We start from the raw sequence: 16,077 nt of genomic DNA, 5'->3' as shown, positions 1-16,077 counted from the left end.
GTGACAGAGGGGGCAGTGACTGCATAGTGTATATTGTGTATATATGTGACAGTGGGGGCAGTGACTGCATAGTGTATATTGTGTATATGTAACAGTGGGGGCAGTGACTGCATAGTGTATATTGTGTATATGTGACAGAAGGGGCAATGACTGCATAGTGTATATTGTGTATATGTGACAGTGGGGGGGGGGGGCAGTGACTGCATAGTGTATATTGTGTATATGTGACAGAGGGGGGGGGGCAGTGACTGCATAGTGTATATTGTGTATGTGACAGTGGGGGCAGTGACTGCATAGTGTATATTGTGTATATATGTGACAGAGGGGGCAGTGACTGCATAGTGTATATTGTGTATATATGTGACAGAGGGGGCAGTGACTGCATAGTGTATATTGTGTATATGTGAGAGGGGGCAGTGACTGCATAGTGTATATTGTGTATATATGTGAGAAGGGGCAGTGACTGCATAGTGTATATTGTGTATATGTGAGAGGGGGCAGTGACTGCATTGTGTATATTGTGTATATGTGACAGTGGGGGCAGTGACTGCATAGTGTATATTGTGTATATGTGACAGTGGGGGCAGTGACTGCATAGTGTATATTGTGTATATGTGAGAGAAGGCAGTGACTGCATAGTGTATATTGTGTATATGTGAGAGAAGGCAGTGACTGCATAGTGTATATTGTGTATATGTGAGATAAGGCAGTGACTGCATAGTGTATATTGTGTATATATGTGACAGAGGGGCAGTGACTGCATAGTGTATATTGTGTAATATGTGACAGAGGGGGCAGTGACTGCATAGTGTATATTGTGTATATGTCAGAGGGGGCAGTGACTGCATAGTGTATATTGTGAATATATATGTGAGAGGGGGCAGTGACTGCATAGTGTATATTGTGTATATGTGAGAGGGGGCAGTGACTGCATAGTGTATATTGTGTATATGTGAGAGAAGGCAGTGACTGCATAGTGTATATTGTGTATATGTGAGAGGGGGCAGTGACTGCATCGTGTATATTCTGTATATGTGAGAGAAGGCAGTGACTGCATAGTGTATATTGTGTATATGTGAGAGGGGGCAGTGACTGCATTGTGTATATTGTGTATATGTGACAGTGGGGGCAGTGACTGCATAGTGTATATTGTGTATATGTGACAGTGGGGGCAGTGACTGCATAGTGTATATTGTGTATATGTGACAGTGGGGGCAGTGACTGCATAGTGTATATTGTGTATATGTGAGAGAAGGCAGTGACTGCATAGTGTATATTGTGTATATGTGAGAGAAGGCAGTGACTGCATAGTGTATATTGTGTATATGTGAGAGGGGGCAGTGACTGCATAGTGTATATTCTGTATATGTGACAGTGGGGGCAGTGACTGCATAGTGTATATTGTGTATATGTGACAGTGGGGGCAGTGACTGCATAGTGTATATTGTGTATATATGTGACAGAGGGGGCAGTGACTGCATAGTGTATATTGTGTATATATGTGACAGAGGGGGCAGTGACTGCATAGTGTATATTGTGTATATGTGACAGTGGGGGCAGTGACTGCATAGTGTATATTGTGTATATATGTGACAGAGGGGGCAGTGACTGCATAGTGTATATTGTGTATATGTGAGAGGGGGCAGTGACTGCATAGTGTATATTGTGTATATGTGAGAGGGGGCAGTGACTGCATAGTGTATATTATGTATATGTGACAGAGGGGGCAGTGACTGCATAGTGTATATTGTGTATATGTGAGAGGGGGCAGTGACTGCATAGTGTATATTATGTATATGTGACAGAGGGGGCAGTGACTGCATAGTGTATATGTGATGGGGGGGCAGTGACTGCATAGTATATATTGTGTATATGTGACAGAGGGGGCAGTGACTGCAGTGTATATTGTGTATATGTGACAGTGGGGGCAGTGACTGCATAGTGTATATTGTGTATATGTGAGAGGGGGCAGTGACTGCATAGTGTATATTGTATATATGTGACAGAGGGGGCAGTGACTGCATAGTGTATATTGTGTATATGTGAGAGAAGGCAGTGACTGCATAGTGTATATTATGTATATGTGACAGAGGGGGCAGTGACTGCATAGTGTATATTGTGTATATGTGAGGGGGCAGTGACTGCATAGTGTATATTATGTATATGTGACAGAGGGGGCAGTGACTGCATAGTGTATATTGTGTATATGTGACAGTGGGGGGGGGGCAGTGACTGCATAGTGTATATTGTGTACATGTGACAGTGGGGGCAGTGACTGCATAGTGTATATGTGATGGGGGGCAGTGACTGCATAGTGTATATTGTGTATATGTGACAGAGGGGGCAGTGACTGCATAGTGTATATTGTGTATATGTGAGAGGGGGCAGTGACTGCATAGTGTATATTGTATATATGTGACAGAGGGGGCAGTGACTGCATAGTGTATATTGTATATATGTGACAGAGGGGGCAGTGACTGCATAGTGTATATTGTGTATATGTGAGAGGGGGCAGTGACTGCATAGTGTATATGTGATGGGGGGGCAGTGACTGCATAGTGTATATTGTGTATATGTGACAGAGGGGGCAGTGACTGCATAGTGTATATTGTGTATATGTGACAGAGGGGGCAGTGACTGCATAGTGTATATTGTGTATATGTGAGAGGGGGCAGTGACTGCATAGTGTATATTATGTATATGTGACAGAGGGGGCAGTGAGTGCATAGTGTATATTGTGTATATGTGAGGGGGCAGTGACTGCATAGTGTATATTGTGTATATGTGACAGAGGGGGCAGTGACTGCATAGTGTATATTGTGTATATGTGACAGAGGGGGCAGTGACTGCATAGTGTATATTGTGTATATGTGACAGAGGGGGCAGTGACTGCATAGTGTATATTGTGTATATGTGAGGGGGCAGTGACTGCATAGTGTATATTATGTATATGTGACAGAGGGGGCAGTGAGTGCATAGTGTATATTGTGTATATGTGAGGGGGCAGTGACTGCATAGTGTATATTGTGTATGTGACAGAGGGGGCAGTGAGTGCATAGTGTATATTGTGTATATGTGACAGTGGGGAGGGGCAGACAATGACAAGAAAGCGAAATCACTCCCTACCGGTGTGTTAACATTGCCTAAGTTCACATCATGTTTTGTTTTCCATTCTTCTGATCTGTCAGAACAACAGAGAATAAAAAATAAAAAAAATACTTTATTTTATATCCGTTGTAGGCATTTTCGTGTGAGATCCGTTATTTTAGGCTACTTTCACACTTGCGTTCGGAGCGGATCCGTCTGGTGTCTGTACAGAGGGATCCGCTCCTATAATGCAAATGATGGTATGTCAGTTTATGAAAGCGGCAGAGCAGCGGCGGGTCTAGGCGCAAATGGCGACAAGACTACAAAGTCGCAACCATTTTGGTCGCCATCTGGAGCCCTGTGATGCTGTGCAGGAAACACCACAGGCACCGGAAACGCACGTGCACCGGTGTGTGGGAGCCTGGGGGATATACACAGCCTTCCATATTTGTGTATATGTGACAGTGGGAGGGCAGTGACTGCATAGTGTATATTGTACATATGTGACAGTGGGGTTGAGTGCACAGTGTACATGTGACGGGGGAAGTGACTGCATAGTGCATATTGTGTACATGTGACAGTGGGGGCAGTGACTGCATAGTGTATATTGTGTATATGTGAGAGGGGGCAGTGACTGCATAGTGTATATTGTGTATATGTGACAGTGGGGGCAGTGACTGCATAGTGCATATTGTGTACATGTGACAGTGGGGGGGGGGGGGGGGGGGCAGTGACTGCATAGTGTATATAATGCAAATGATGGTATCCGTTCAGACGGATCCGTCTGCATTATATTTTACTAAAAAAGTCTAAGTCTAATTGTTAGTCAGATGGATCCGTCCAGACTTTACATTGAAAGTCAATGGGGGACGGATCCGTTTGAAATTGCACCATATTGTGTCACCTTCAAACGGATCCGTCCCCATTGACTTCCATTGTAAGTCTGGACGGATCCGTTTGGCTCTGCACGGCCAGGCGGACACCCGAACGCTGCTTGCAGCGTTCAGGTGTCCACCTGCTGAGCGGAGCGGAGGACAGACGGTGCCAGACTGATGCATTCTGAGCGGATCCACATCCACTCAGAATGCATTGGGGCAGTACGACGGGGCCGCTTGTGAGAGCCTTCAAACGGAACTCACAAGCGGAGCCCCGAACACAAGTGTGAAAGTAGCCTTAGATGGTAGGAAAAGTCTTCCACACAGGACTTTTCCTCCAGCTCAAAATAAAAGGATTTTTTTTTCTTTTCTTAATTTCTGTTCTTCTGACAGATCAGAAGAAAGGAAAACGAAACGTGATGTGAACCTGACCTTACTTGTAAATTATACCTGCCTAATGAAAAGGATCATTGTTTGTATTGAACCTACCAACGAGCATTATGACCATGCCTAACGGTTTGCTGACCCCGCCTACCAGTCCTGCCTACAACATGGGTCCATTTGCATATTTTCCAGGGCCACTTTGAATCTTCAATCCGCCCCTGAATACAATATCAAAAACGCCAGAAGCCAAAACCGTAGTCACAAAGTCCAATCCAGAAATCAAAAGCAAATGTAGTCTGCAATAATCAGAAGGAACAGTAGAGGGAGTGAGAGGACTAGAAATTCTCAGGCACCTGTACAGTGCAGGTGCCAGTCTTTTATGCCAGAGAAGAGGCAGCTCACGGCAGCGTGCTAGTACGCCGGGTCGAGCCGGCGCCGGCTGTATAAACAGTGTGGTCCTCAGAGTGCCTGATGAAGGGCGATTATTAAGCCTGAAACGTTGCAACTGACATACCACCTATTCCGGCTGAAATAACATGAAATAAAATCATTATCTTTCACTACCTAAGGAGTGCTGTCCTAAATATTTGTGAGATTTATAGTTCTGGAGGTGGAGCTTTAGAACACAACCTGGACGTGCACCCACCCTTGCCATTTTATGAACAGAGTGCTGTGGCCCATTTTCCTGTAAAGACTCTACTACATGGTATGGCAGCAACTGCACTGCCAGCAACTTGGTAAGGTGAGAATTAAGCTTGCGCACCAGCTGATTGCTGGGCGTGTAAAGATGTTTCCGGGCCAAACAATTAATTATCAATGGCTGAAGATAGAGAGGAGGAGGAGGAGGAGGAGTCTGAGCAGTAAAAGCAGAAAGTTATAACAGTCATGTGAAAGACACCATAATGCCCGTGGATGTGGCCCGGTTTCTGAAAGGGAGACCTGGAGAAGGAGGAAACTCTTGTTGCAGTAACTGGTTGCCACCTTTGTTTGCCCACAGGATGGGGTGATGCTGTTTCATGAGGTTCAATAGAGCTTTGTGGTGCCCATGTTTGCGTTTAACTGGCCATGGCTTATTTTATTCTTGCACATGGCAATGCTTTCAGCAGTGTGGTAAAAAACTGCCAGAAGGGAGATATTCATGCAGAGCTAGAGGCAGCCAAGCTTGGCTTAGCTCTAGCAAGATTTGGGCCTAATGCACCCACAATGTCAGCAACATCACCAGTTCCTGAAGCAGATCTGACCCTGGCAGTTCTGTGAGAGGTTGTGGCCATAGATCGCCTCTGCTCTTTATTGCTGCCACTGCCACCACCCTCCCCCTCTGTTGTTACCTCCTCTTCAGCACCCCAATCCAGCACCCAGGTCCTGTCCAACACATAACCATCATCGTCCTCACCCTCCCTGACACTTTTATCAGACTGTGAGATATCATGGCGGGCTCTTTTTGCCTGCTGTATATTTGCCTCAAATGGCACTGTCTCTACCCGCACCGCCAATACCCTTGTTAAGGGTTGCTTTATTATTACCAACACAGATTATGCATGGTTTCCTCAGCCTCCTGCTGAACCTCCTCCGCAGGGCAGTCCAAACACTGACTGCTCTCAGTTTTCAACAGGAAGACTGTCTTCACTATCTTGTTGTAGGGCATGGTGGGATTTTGTTACCGCTTTTCCAGAAAAAGGAAAGTGCCCCACTAGGAAGACAGAGAGGACTCCCCTGAAAGTCTTCTCTGGGGCTGAAAGGAGGAGAGGCAGGAAGGATGCTGTAGACCCTGGCTCCAGGGCATGGCGTCAGACTCAGAAGTCACCTCCACATCATCCTAATGCAACTGGAAGGAGGAGGAGTGAACCATCAAATCCATGATCTCATCCTCTCTCTCCTCAATAATAATTTTGCAGCCCTCCAAGGCCAGGGACAAGTGCAGCCTATGCCAGATAGCTGTGCTGCTAGCAGCTACTACCCTCATTCTGGCCCTGGATCTTCTGGTTCGAACCCTTCTGTATTCTTGACATTTTTGGGCCTAATGTACACAGTCCGATAAAGTATGTAACTGTTTTCAAGTCTCTTTTCTGGAACTTAAAGACAGAGAGGCACAAATGTCTTTCCTTTTCTACAAAAACACTGAGGACACGACTACTGACAATTGAATTTGGGTGTCAGTGCCACTAACAGATTTGGGCATAATGTCTTATATGCGTTCAAATATGCAGATTCAGAAAAAAGCTCTCTCTAGTGTAAAACACAAGTTGTCAACCTACTATGAGATTATCCCTCCCCCTTCCCCACACCAAAACATGAACGGTCTGCAGACGCCCTGAAATTGATAGTGTTTTCACTCATATTTAGAATGCTCTGGATTGAAAAATACTTAGGGCTCATGCACATGACCATATGGCTTTTTCAGTGTTTTTCATAGATCCGTTTTTTGTTTCTGTTGTGCTTCCGTTTCTGTTCTGTTTTTCCGTTCCGTTTTTTCCATATGGCATATACAGTATACTGTAATTACATAGAAAAAAAGATTAGGCTGGGCATAAAATTTTCAATATATGGTACCGCAAAAACAGAACAGATACAGAAGACATACGGATGCATTTCTGTATGTGATTTGTATGTCTTTTTTTTGCGAACCCATTGACTTGAATGGAGCCAAGTACCAAGGAAATACTGAAACAGAATGCACACGGAGACACTTTGGTTCAGTATATGTACCGCATGCTGAATTAAAAAAACATCCAGTATACTGAACACAAAATACTGTCGTTGTCGTGTGCATGAGCCCTTATATTGCCTTTTAAAAAAACAAATATATATATATATATATATATACACATAAATAAATAAATGTCTGGAAATGCCCTGTCCCACATTTCAGACTACTATTACTGGTGGTTTCACTGAGATTTAAAACACTACCCTCTGGAAAACATTTGCTGTACACTTGTATTGCTATTTTCTAAGAAAAAAATAACTAAATAAAAATTACATATATACAGCCAGGTCCATAAATATCGGGACCGACGCAAGTCTACCATTTTGGGCTCTATACACCACCAGAATGGATTTGAAATGAAACTAACTGTCTAGACTGACTAGACTGTCAGCTTTAGGCCTCTTTCACACGGGCGTCATGTTTTTTGCCCGGATAAGAGCCGGGTGCATTGCGGGAAAATGCGCGATTTTTCTGCGCGAGTGCAAAACATTGTCATGCGTTTTGCACTTGCGTGAGAAAAATCGCGCATGTTTGGTACCCAGACCCGAACTTCTTCACAGAAGTTCGGGCTTGGGATTGATGTTCTGAAGATTGTATTATTTTCCCTTATAACATGGTTATAAGGGAAAATAATAGCATTCTGACTACAGAATACTTTGTATAATAGTGCTGGAAGGGTTAAAAATTATAAAAAAGTTAACTCACCTTCTCCTCTTGTTCGCGCAGATGCCGGTCTGTTCTTTAGCTGTGGACTGAATGACCTGAGGTGATGTCAGATCACATGCTCCAATCACATGGTCCATCACCATGGTGATGGAGCATGTGATCTGACGTCATCAAAGGTCCTTTAGCCCACAGATAAAGAACAGACCGGCATCTGCGCTAACAAGAGGAGAAAGTGAGTTAACTTTTTTATTATTTTTAACCCTTCCAGCACTATTATACTAAGCATTCTGTATTCAGAATGCTATTATTTTCCCTTATAACCATGTTATAAGGGAAAATAATACAGTGAATAGACTGTCACCTAGAACCCATGCGTGAAAATCGCACCGCATCCGCACTTGCTTGCGGATGCATGCGATTTTCACGCAACCCCATTCATTTCTATAGGGCCTGCGTTACGTGAAAACCGCACAAAGAGGAGCATGCTGCGATTTTCACGCAACGCACAAGTGATGCGTGAAAATCACCGCTCGTGTGCACAGTCTCATAGAAATGAATGGGTCAGGATTCAGTGCGGGTGCAATGCGTTCACCGCACGCATCGCACCCGCACGGAAAACTCGCCCGTGTGAAAGGGGCCTTAGGCTACTTTCACACTTGCGTTCAGAGCGGATCCGTCTGAGACAGATCCGCTCATATAATGCAGACGGTGGATCCGTTCAGAACGGATCCGTCTGCATTATATTGTAAAAAAAATTCTAAGTGTCAAAGTAGCCTCAGACGGATCCGTCCAGACTTACAATGTAAGTCAATGGGGGACGGATCCGTTTGAAAATTGAGCCATAGTGTGTCATATTCAAACGGATCCGTCCCCATTGACTTACATTGTAAGTCTGGACGGATCCGTTTGCCTCCGCACGGCCAGGCGGACACCCGAACGCTAGTGTGAAAGTAGCCTTAACTTGAGGGCATCTACATCCAAATCAGGTGAACGGTGTAGGAATTATAACAGTGTGCATATGTGCCTCCCACTTGTTAAGGAACCAAAAGTAATGGGACAATTGGCTTCTTGGCTGTTCCATGGCCAGGTGTGTGTTATTCCCTCATTATCCCAATTACAATGAGCAGATTGACCCTAAGTTCAGACCTGAGCGTTTTACAGCGCGTTCCTACGCGCTGTAAAACGCTCAACACGGAGAAACCAATGCTTCCCTATGGGAATGGTTCTCACCTGGGCGTTTTACAGCGCGTACGATCACGCTGTAAAACGCCCGACGCTCAAACAAGTTCTTGAGCTTTTTTTTGGGCGTTTGTCGTGCGTTCCCGCACATAGATATTCGGGAATGCGCGGCAATGTGTGCACGCCTGTCTCTGCATGCGCGATTGTAAACGCCCGTACAATCGCGCATACAGAGTGCTCGTTTCAGAACGCTCAGGTCTGAACCCCCTGAAGGTCCAGAGTTCATTTCAAGTGTGCTATTTGCATTTGGAATCTGTTGCTGTCAACTCTCAAGATGAGATCCAAAGAGCTGTCACTATCAGTGAAGCAAGCCATCATTAGGCTGAAAAAACACAACAAACCCATCAGAGAGATAGCAAAAACATTAGGTGTGGCCAATGGCGTAGCTAGAAATGACTGCGCCCCACAGCAAATTTTTGAATGGGTCCCCTCTTCCCCAGTAATTTTTTCGCAACCCCTTCCTTTCATGCCGCCCCATTACTGTGGCTAGTAAAGATCGCTCTCTCAGATCAGGCCTAGCAGCTGTTCCATCCGTTTCTTACACTGTCTATGCTGTCACTTTATAGAATTCCATTGTGTAATACTTTTGAGGGGCCCCTGACAAAATATTTTAGTCCTCCTCCACCTGGATGGGCCCCTTCTGGGTAAGGGCCCCAAAGCAGCAACTTCCCCTGCTTCCCCTATAGTTACGCCCCTGGGCATGGCCAAAACTGTTTGGAACATTCTTACGCACCGGTGAGCTCAGCAACACCAAAAGACCCGGAAGACCACGGAAAACAACTGCGATGTATGACCGAAGAATTATTTCCCTGGTGAAGAAAACACACTTCATAACAGTTGACCAGATCAAGAACACTCTCCAGGAGGTAGGTGCATGTGTGTTAAAGTCAACAATCAAGAGAAGACTTCCCCAGAGTGAATCAAGAGATGTGACCCACTGTTGAGCCTCAAAAACAGGAAGGCCAGATTAGAGTTTGCCAAACGACATCTAAAAAAGCCTTCACAGTTCTGGAACAACATCTTATTGTCACGGAAGGTGTACAGAAAACTAGAAGACACAAAATGAAGATCCAACTGACTGGATACAAAACTAAGGAACAAAAGGGAGAGCCCTGCATCAGACCTGGCTCTCTCCCTAACTGCTCAGCCTATGCGAAAATCCCAATGGTAGATGATCGCATATCCTCGTACCTCGACTGTATAACATCTGAACACCCTATAATAGTGAGGGGACACGACCACCGGCTCCCTACACTTGATACTGAGGGAGTCAGGGTCACCTGGGATCCAGCAAACAGGAAAATACAAATGAACAAACAAAACTTATCTGTAGAAGACTCAGTAGTAGGATCAGCATGCACACACTCCAGGAAGTAATATAAACCGCAAAGTGATGCAGTATGGGGAGGGATTTGAAGGGATGCAATCAGTGCAACTACATGACAGCTGAGAGAGGCTAACGAGATGAGAAAATGAAAGCAAAACAAAAGGAACCTCAAGGAGGAGGTTCTGAAGGAAGTCTGTCAGAGCTTCTCAGATGTCTGGTGGTGACACTTATGGACAGATGAGACAAAGATTAAAGGATAACTGTCACACTTAGACCCCAATTTCAATTTTCATATATGTAGTTACTAATAGCATGATATTCCAGAATCAGTTGCTATTAGACTGACTTACCCCATATTTATTAAGATTCAGCCCTTAGCAACCAGTCTGCATAAAACTGCAATTTCACTATTCAGTTAAGATGGCCGCCACTGCCCTCACCCTGAGGCTAATCCCCCCTGCCCTCACTAGCCAGTAACAATAGCCCCCCAAAAGTGTCAGTAACCAGAGCCCCCCCCCCCTAAAGGGTTAATCTCCTGCAGCACAAAGTGGTCCTCTTACCACATGTTGCTGTCATTTATACACTGAGCAAACGGCAGATCTCCCTTCCCTGGTCTGCGCTGGTTCAACTCTGCATTCTCCAGCTCTGCTGAGTGAGGGAGCGTCTGCCAAGTGCAGGGACAGGGAGAAGTGCACTCAGCCCAGGCACTGTTATCAGCTGCTGGGGAGGACCTGGCTTTAATCATTTACTTACAGTCCCTGGCTGTCAGTAATCTGACCTTGCACGCTGCGTGCTTCTGCGTCCTCCGTCCTTCAACAGACAGACGGACCATGCCTAGCAACCCTATTTTAAGCACAGGTAAAAGTAGGCAGTACAGGGAACAAAACTGTGGAATTAAGGGGTAATTGAGTACACAGTAAAAAGTTGAAATAGGGCCACCAAGGTGATATTAATCACCACAATCCAATACTCCAAAAAAAAAAAAAAAAATGACAGTTATACTTTAACTTGTACCAGAGTGATGGGAAGAGAAGAGTATGGAGAGGGAAAGGAACTGCTCATGATTCTAAGCATACCACCTCATCAGTGAAGCATGGTGGTAGTGGTAGTGTCATGACGTGGGCATGTATGGCTGCCAATGGAACTGGTTCTCTTGTATTTCTTGATGATGTGACTGTTGACAAAAACATCAGGATGAATTCTGAAGTGTTTCGGGCAATATTATCTGGACTAGATGGAAAATGACCCAAAGCATACTGCAAAAGCAAACAGAGTTTTTTAAGGTAAAGAAGTGGAATGTTATGCAATGGCCAAGTCAATCACCTGACCTGAATCCGATTGAGCATGCATTTCACTTGCTGAAGACCAAACTGAAGTGAAAATGCCCCAAGAACAAGCAGGAACTGAAGACAGTTGCAGTAGAGGCCTGGCAGAGCATCACCAGGGATGAAACCCAGCGTTTGGTGATATCTATGCGTTCCAGACTTCAGGCTGTAATTGACTGCAAAGGATTTGCAACCAAGTATTAAAAAGTGAAAGTTTGATTTATGATTATTATTCTTTCCCATTACCTTCGGTCCCTTAAAAAGTGGGAGGCACATATGCAAACTGTTGTAATTCCTACACCATTCACCTGATTTGGATGTAAAAACCCTCAAATCTGACAGTCTACAGTTAAAGCACATCTTGTTTGTTTTATTTCAAATCCATTGTGGTGGTATATAGAGCCAAAAATGTTAGAATTGTGTCGACGTCCCAATATCTATGGGCCGGACTGTACAGTATATAGCCTGGAACTGTCTGTTCCAGATTTCGGACTACTATTTCAGGTGTTTTCAGAGATTTCAAATGTTACACTCTGGATTGTAAAACATGTATTGTAGACCTGTATTAAGGTTATTCCCCCTACACCAACACAAACTATGGTTTGGGGGGGGGGGGGGAGAATGTATTTCTGTTCAAATGGGGGGAAAAAAAAAAAAATGTTCTTGCAGGTAGCTGCTCTTGAGGTTCTGCAGAGCAGCTAGAAGTCACTGCCTCGTCTCCTCATCCCTAACACCCTGACTGAAAGCTTTCTATGCCTTTCAGGGCAAGCCTTAACCTCCCCCCCAACTTCCTCTCAGGGTCATGTGAGCATCTTTCTTCATCCCTCGTGGTTTTCCCACCAACATGTGCAGCAAAATGGAGCTGGATTCGTCTGAAGTGAATCTGAAAAGCTTTGGTTCATTTTGCAGATAAATTTTTGGGAAGTTTGTAAAAAATCCGGTTTGTTACAAACTAATTCGCTCATCTTTGCTCGAGATAAATTCTCTATGTTTGTAGTTGAGAGGGCACACAACATTCCCATGCTTTCTCTACCAAGAGCTCCTCCAAGAACCTTCACTGCAAAGTTCCTCAATTACCAGCACCAAGATGGAAAATGTTAGAATGCTGGTTTTTCTGGACTTCTCAATGGAATTCCAAACACAGGTAGCAGTTTGTTGACATTAACGGGGTTGTCTCACTTCAGCAAAGGCATTTACCAAGTACAGAAAGATAATACAACCACTTACTAATATATTGTTATTATTCATATTGTTTCCTTTGCCGACTAGATTCATTTTTCCATCACATTGTACACTTCTCCAGTGCTTTTTTTTTCTATACTGTGCAAGCACTGCCACCAGTGGTAAAATTTAAAGGGTTTCTACCACCTCATTTGGACCTAATTAGCTATCAGACACTAGCGATCTGCTAGTGTCTGCTCTACCTAACCATGCTATTCTAAGACCTTTGTGTGCAGCCGTTACACTAAAAACCCAACTTTTATTGCAAATGAGCCTCTAGGTTCTATGGGGGCGTCTTTTCAGCACCTAGAGGCTCCGTCTACTCACCCTGTATTCCGCCCCGCCCGTCCGTCAAGCCCGCCCATCTCCTCTAGATTGCCAGCCTCCATCTCATCTATCGGCCGAATTCTCGCGCCTGAGCCATGTGCGTCTGTATTCGGTGCAGGCGCAGTGACTGTTTGACCGCTCCCTGCGCCGGCATCTGCACTGTGCCTGCGCGGATTACGTCAGAGTGCTCCGAAGAACAGACGACGCCCGTAATAGGCGCAGGTGCAGTGGAGATGCCGGCGCAGGGAGCGGTCAGACAGTCACTGCGCCTGCGCCGAATACAGACGCACACGGCGCATCTTTGAAAAAAAATCATGCTTTTGTGTCTCCAGATTCTGAAAGCCATATTTTTTTTCGGCCAACCATCCTGCGTGAGGATTTTTTGCGGGAAGAGTTGACGTTTTTATTGGTACCATTTTTGGGTACATATAATTTTTGGATCAGTCAATATTTCACTTTTTTGGGCAAGGTGACCAAAAGATGGCACAGTTTTTTATTTTTATTTTTGGGGTATGTGAGCAGGTTATTACGGACGCAGCGATACCCAATTTGTTTATTTTTAATATTTATTTTGGTTTTACATGAAACCATTTTCAAAAGAAAAACAATCATTTTTGTGTCTTGATTTTTATTTTATTTTTCGGGCGATTATCTTATGTAGGGGCTAATTTTTTGGAACATGAGGAGACAGTTTGATTAGTACTATTTTGGGGTACATATGACTTTGATCGCTTGGTATTACACTTTGTGTGATGTAAGGTCACAAAAAAAAAAAAGCTTTTTTGGCACAGTTATTTATATTTGTTTGTTTTTTACACGGTAGATTATGTTTTTTTTAGAGCCGTTGTTATGGATGTTTTTGGGGGTTGGGTATCTATTTTTTATAATTTTATATGTCCTTTTTTATGGAAAAGTTTATTTTTTTTACACTTCCAGCACCAAGGCTACAGTATTCTTTCAATTCCTGGCAGACCAACATTAAAATAAAAACTCTTATAAATGCTAAACAAGTAAATATAATAATACTGGCCCTCTAAAAGAGAACCATGGGAATATAATTGCAGAGGACAAAGGGGAGGCAGAGTTATTAAACGTGTACTTGTCATATATGTTCACCAGTGAATTGCCAGTACCAGATATCATTTAGGGCCCTTTCACACTTGCGTTGTCCGGATCCGTCGTGTACTCCACTTGCCGGAATTACACGCTGGATCCGGAAAAACGCAAGTGTACTGAAAGCATTTGAAGACGGATCCGTCTTCAAAATGCGTTCAGTGTTACTATGGCAGCCAGGACGCTATTAAAGTCCTGGTTGCCATAGTAGTAGTGGGGAGCGGGGGAGCAGTATACTCACCGTCCGTGCGGCTCCCGGGGCGCTCCAGAATTACGTCAAAGCGCCCCGTGCGCATGGATGACGTGTTCCATGTGATCACGTGATCCATGCGCTTGGGGCGCCCTGACGTCACTCTGGAGCGCCCCGGGAGCCGCACGGACGGTAAGTATGCTGCTCCCCCGCTCCCCTTTACCATGGCTGCCAGGACTTTAACGTCCTTGCAGCCATGGTAACCATTCAGAGAAAGCTAAACGCCGGGTCCGGCAATGCGCCGAAACGACGTTTAGCATAAGGCCGGATCCGGATCAATGCCTTTTAATGGGCATTAATTCCGGATCCGGCCTTGCGGCAAGTGTTCGGGATTTTTGGCCGGAGCAAAAAGCGCAGCATGCTGCGGTATTTTCTCCGGCCAAAAAACATTCCGTTCCGGAACTGAAGACATCCTGATGCATCCTGAACGGATTTCACTCCATTCAGAATGCATTAGGATAATCCTGATCAGGATTCTTCCAGCATAGAGCCCCGACGACGGAACTCTATGCCGGATCCGGACAACGCAAGTGTGAAAGGGCCCTTAAACGTGTACTTGTCATATATGTTCACCAGTGAATTGCCAGTACCAGATATCATTCATGATGCATTAATCAAGTTTCTCTGCTAAATATCAGTTAACACAAGAAGTGCAGCTGCATCTGAGCAAATTACAGAATTTGACGCACCTAGTTTTTAAAGGAGAAAAATAAGAAAAAAAATATCTTTAATCAGACCCCCAATGTTAAATCAGACCTCAACTTCAGCTCACCTCTCCTGCTCTACACCACTACGGAGATCCAGCACTCTTCCTTCATTGCTGTGTCCCGACATCGCACAGCGTAAGGTCACAGAGCGTGCCTATGTCCTTGCGACAGCACAGCATGCAGCGCCAACAGAAGACCAGGGATGGAGTAAGTGCTGCCAGCACAAGAAGCACTGTATTCACAGCTCCTACTGTACTAAAGAGTGCTTCCATAATAGAATCGCTCATTAGTATTCGCCCTAAGGCGCACTGCCATTTTCCCCCACTTCCGTGTATTTTATAGGGTGAAAAATACTGTTAATATTGATAAAGACACCAGCCCAGATGGCATTCAAACGGTGTTGAGGGAATTGATCTCAATAATTGATAGAGATGCAAAAAATGTGTGCGTGGTCAGTTCAAATATTGCAGATAAGAATAGGACATGTTCTATTTTTTCAGGAGCCGCGGACCGGAAATGCGGATGTGGACAGCACAATGTGTGCTGTTCACATCCTTTCTGTCCCTATTGAAAATGAATGGGTCCGCACCCGTTCTGCAGAATTGCGGAACGAATGCGGACCCATTCTACGGATGTGTGAATGGACCCTTAGAATAACTAAACAGTGAAATGCCCTAAATTTTAAGATGTAAAAATGGCAGATATGTCAACGTTTACAAAATGGCTAGACACTTATCTAATAGCAAACAGTATTATCGGTTATAGTTAATTTAACAATTCATGTTGGATAATTGAAAATTGGATTTGTGGTTGGACAACCCCTTTAATCTATGTATGGTTTTGCAAGTG

The 16,077-nt window shown here is 44.5% G+C and overlaps 1 protein-coding gene across 1 annotated transcript in view; it reads right to left on the bottom strand.

Moving 5' to 3' along the window:
* Positions 1–16,077, bottom strand: part of PGGHG (protein-glucosylgalactosylhydroxylysine glucosidase) — a 344,294-nt gene that overhangs the window by 310,107 nt on the left and 18,110 nt on the right. The window lies entirely within an intron of this gene.

This window comes from Bufo gargarizans, chromosome 10, assembly GCF_014858855.1.
Source record: "Bufo gargarizans isolate SCDJY-AF-19 chromosome 10, ASM1485885v1, whole genome shotgun sequence".
NCBI lineage: Eukaryota > Metazoa > Chordata > Amphibia > Anura > Bufonidae > Bufo > Bufo gargarizans.
Note: the sequence above shows the minus strand (reverse complement) of the source record. Positions and strands in the feature narration are given on the sequence as shown.